This window comes from Corvus brachyrhynchos, unplaced genomic scaffold (assembly GCF_000691975.1).
Source record: "Corvus brachyrhynchos isolate BGI_N302 unplaced genomic scaffold, ASM69197v1 scaffold59, whole genome shotgun sequence".
NCBI lineage: Eukaryota > Metazoa > Chordata > Aves > Passeriformes > Corvidae > Corvus > Corvus brachyrhynchos.
In genome coordinates, this window is record NW_008246054.1 from 2469567 (window position 1) to 2473900 (window position 4334).

The following is a 4334-nucleotide window of genomic DNA, read 5'->3' on the forward strand; positions in this document are numbered from 1 at the left end:
GTGCAGCCCCTCCTCCGCCCCCCCCCCCCATCCACCCACCATGGGGAAAAAAAATGCACTGAAATATTTGTCTTCATAGGAAACGCAACACCAAAAAATGTACTTGACACGCAAAATTCTGTAAAAAGTCTGACGCGAGGACCTCTGAAAAGCCTGAGGCCAAACTGCGCCGGCTGCGAGCAGCCCGGGGAACACACACAGCACAAAACCTGTGCCAAGGGCTATTTATCTTCATTCTATCCCATTGAGCCGGGAGCTTTCGGGGAGTCTTGGTCACCGCACCAAAGAACTGCTCCCGTCGCCACTGCCCCGACAGCGCACGGGCTGCCAGCACCAGCATCCCCCAGCCCTCCTGTCCAGCCCAGCCTGCAGGAGTGGGATCCTTCACCGGGCTGAACCCCCCAGCAGGGAGAAGGAGGAAGCTCCACACGCTGCTTCCATCCCCTCCGTGGCAGGCTCTGTCCCAGCAGTCCGATTTTTATTACCTCCGTCCCCATTTAGGAGTAACCACATGACAAACCCGAGCGCAATCCTGCCCGGGGAGCTCGCCTGGGATTGCCTCTCCCTCCCCGGGAACACGGCATTTTAGCAAGTTTTCCCTTCACAGCAGAATTTGTGGCTACAAAGAATGTAAGATTTAACTTTTTTTTGGTGGTTTTTTTTTTTCAGATTCCTGTTCTGCCTCCAAACATTTGCTTAAAAACAAGTTGAACTTAAAAAAAAAAAAAAAACAAAAACCCCAACAAAAAATAAACCACTAATGAATCACAGTTCCTAGCAAATGAGCAATTGCAGTTGACACAATGAATTATGCCTGAAGCAAGCTGGGAAACATATTTTGCAAATGATCTCATCCACAGGCAAACCTGGCATGACACTTGATTTGCTAAAAAAGACACAAAGCCTGTCAAAATTCCTGTCACTTCGCAAATAAAGTCAGGTAGAGAAAACCAACAGCCTCACCCTCTTTTAAGCACGCTTCACCTATTTCTCAATTGCTCTACAGGCTTGATTTAATAAAATAAAAAAAAAACCCTACACACCCTCCTGTAGGTGTGCCCATCGCAGTGGGTGCTGAGGGCTCTCGGATCTGCTGCCACTTCCCTGGATGAGGAATAAATGGGCTGGGAAGCTGCTCTTTGGATGCCAAACACAGGCTCAGCTTGATTTGAAGCCTAATTGCAGCAAGATATGATGCTTGCTCTGGCCATTAGGTATGGCAGCGAACTCACAATTCCCTTTAATTTCCTCCAGCTGAATGCCTGGTTTTATTTCTTTCATTACATTCAAGTAAACCTCAGACAGGTTAGAAAAATGGGGGGAAAGATACTCAAGTGCAGCCCCCCTGCTCCTCAGCATCCCTGGAGCTGTCCCAGAGCAGTTCCCTTCGGCCCAGCACATCCCACCCTGAAAAGCTGCTGGCTCAGAAAACCTGGAAAAATTCAGAGCCATGGCTGAATCCTCCTTCTAACCCCATTTTGTCAGGCTCGAGTATTTTTAAACACAGAGGAGAGCAGGAGCCGAGTCTCAGCACCCTTTCCCAGGTTGTTCCATGATGTTTGTCCCCAATCCATGGCACCCCAGTGCTGGTGTGCCAGCAGAGCCAGCTCTGATCCCATCCCTACTGGTCCCACAGCCCAGCATGAGCCCTCCAGGAAGCCAGGCAGGGACCACAGGCTGTGGAACAAGACAGCCTGAAATAAATATTTCCATTCCAAGGTGAGCTGGGTTGTGTCCCCAGCCAGGAAAGCACAGTCTGGAGGTTTCTCAGAGCTCCCCGGGTGGATCAGGCTCTGGCAGGATCTTTGTTGGTGTTTCTTCCCCAGCCAGCGATGCCGCAAAGCGGCCTCACTCCTCCTGACGCCTCCAACTGGGATCTGAGCCAAAGCCCAGTCCAGAGGGACTCACCTGGACGCTCCAGCCAGGCTCAAGCTCAAGGAGAAAGGCTTTTTCTTTACTGGACTCACTAGCAGTGAGGATGCTTTGTGTCCCCGCCGAGCGTGGGGATGCTGCCCTGTCACCAGCAGCGGCTGAGAGGAGCCAAAATCTGCCTCCAATTCCAGCAGGCTCCCTCAGGAAAGCACAGTCATGGCTGGGGGAGCTAAAAGGCTTTTATATTGCCAGAGGGCTCCAAAAATATCGCGTCCAAAGTGATCCAGCATCAACACACGCATCCTGGCTAATGGCATCCATCTCTCAGAACAAAGAGGGGCTCTGGGAAAAGCTTGGGGAGCCCTGGACAATGTACTGTGAACACTGACCTGCACAGCCACAGCACAACCAACACACAAACCACATCTCTGGCCCCAGTGGGACCCCCCTGCTCCTGTCCTGATTGTTGCCAGGCTTTACCCCACTCTCTGTAATTCCAGCCGCCTTGGGAGGTTTTTTCGACAAATTTTAAGTTTCTGAAATCCATCCCCATCCTCCAGCATCCCAATACGACAGCTTTTCCCCTGTGAAGCCTTAATTAAAAGGCCTCTGCAGGAGGAAAAACCCCAAAACAGAGCAGTTACAGCCACAGAAGGGCATTTACTCTCAGGACGGAGAGGATGAGACCTCTAATTTTTTCATATTTGCCACTTACTTCAAATCCAAGCATTATCACCTCCATCATCCACACCTTGGGGTCACAGCCTTACTGTCCTCAGCTGGGCAAAACACAGCAATTCAGCTCATAAGGAACAGCTCAGCTTTGCTCTTTTTAGTTAAAAGCTTTCAGAATTTCAGAGCAGGCTGTGAATCTGGCAGGAAATTGGGGGTGAGCCGTGCTGGGATGCTGCACTTTGGAGCAGCACTGGTTCTCCCGAGGACCCCACCGCCAGTGTCCCCACGGAGCAGCAGCAATCATCCCGGTTTGTTTACCGATCCCAGCTTCTCCTGCTGTTTAATATTTCAGCTGGAGAAGGTGAGCCGGCACGCCAGCCCCTCAATTACGCAGGGCGAGAGGCAAACACTTGGCAGGCAGTGAGCACATCAAGCTGTCCCGCGCCCCCCCCCGCCAGTGTCCCCACGGAGCAGCAGCAATCATCCCGGTTTGTTTACCGATCCCAGCTTCTCCTGCTGTTTAATATTTCAGCTGGAGAAGGTGAGCCGGCACGCCAGCCCCTCAATTACGCAGGGCGAGAGGCAAACACTTGGCAGGCAGTGAGCACATCAAGCTGCCCACAAGCCTCGCAAATGCCTCCGGAAAGGAGGAGGGGGGAGAGGAGAGGGGAGAGGGGAAAAAAAAAAAAAAAAAAAGAAAAAGGAATATTCAAATTAATGAGAAAGCCCCTGTGAGCACAAACTGCAAGCCATGGTTTGCTGAGTTTAAATCCAACTGTAGTTACTAGTTATCTGCTGTTCTGATAAATATTCATGTATCATATGTTCATATCTGACTGCAGGAAAAGAAAAAGGATTCAGAGAGCTTTGTCTGCCCTATGAGCTTTTTATCTGTGCTTTAGTAACCTTCTTACATGTTAGTAAATAAGAACGTTTCTCTGCTCAGACTTTACACTTTTATTATCCTTGCAGATTCAGCAAACCTTTGTTCTAAAATGCTTTGTGCCCATTAGGGCTTTTGATTATAGATTACACCACCATCTGATTTTTTTTTTTTTCTCTCTCATGGGCAGCATACTCGTCTTTCATTGAGCAATATTCAGAAACTTGGAAATCTAACCTGTGTTTTAGTCTCAGGACAGGCACATTCTTATGGTAAAAACCTCCCCAATTGAACTTGGGATGCATTCAACTCTTGTATGGTTGATACTTGGCCAGGTTAATTATGCAATCACCCCAAGCAGAAGAGGACAGCAGGATACATGAGCATTTTTCAAAGACTTGTTTTCAGCGCAGAGACAGTTTTCTGGAATCAAATAAAGAAAATGGAGAATGTCTGTGATTTACAGCAAACTGGCACACTGAAAATGCAAGGATTTAAAAGATCAACAAGGCCAAATTTGCAGTCATTGAGGGAATGATTACAGCATGTGGCTACACATCCAAGTTTAATCAAGCTACCTTGGGTACCAGCAGCAGAGGAGCTGTGGCAGCAGTGGCTTCAGCCTGCTGGGGATCCTGGGGGTCTTCTCAGGCAGCTGGCCTGTATTAAAAAATGCCCTAGGGTATATCACCGTGTCCTGCAACCGTAGGGAGGAGGAGAGAAGATCCAGCAGGCAGGAATTGTGCAGCAAGATTGATTGATTTAATTATTTTACAAACTCTTTTACAGACTTTTTTCTTCATAGTCTAACTGGACAAAGGATCAGCCACCCCTTGGGGGTGATTGGCTAAAAAACCCTAAAACATCCATTGTCAAAATATTTTTCTGCTATACCATAAACAAG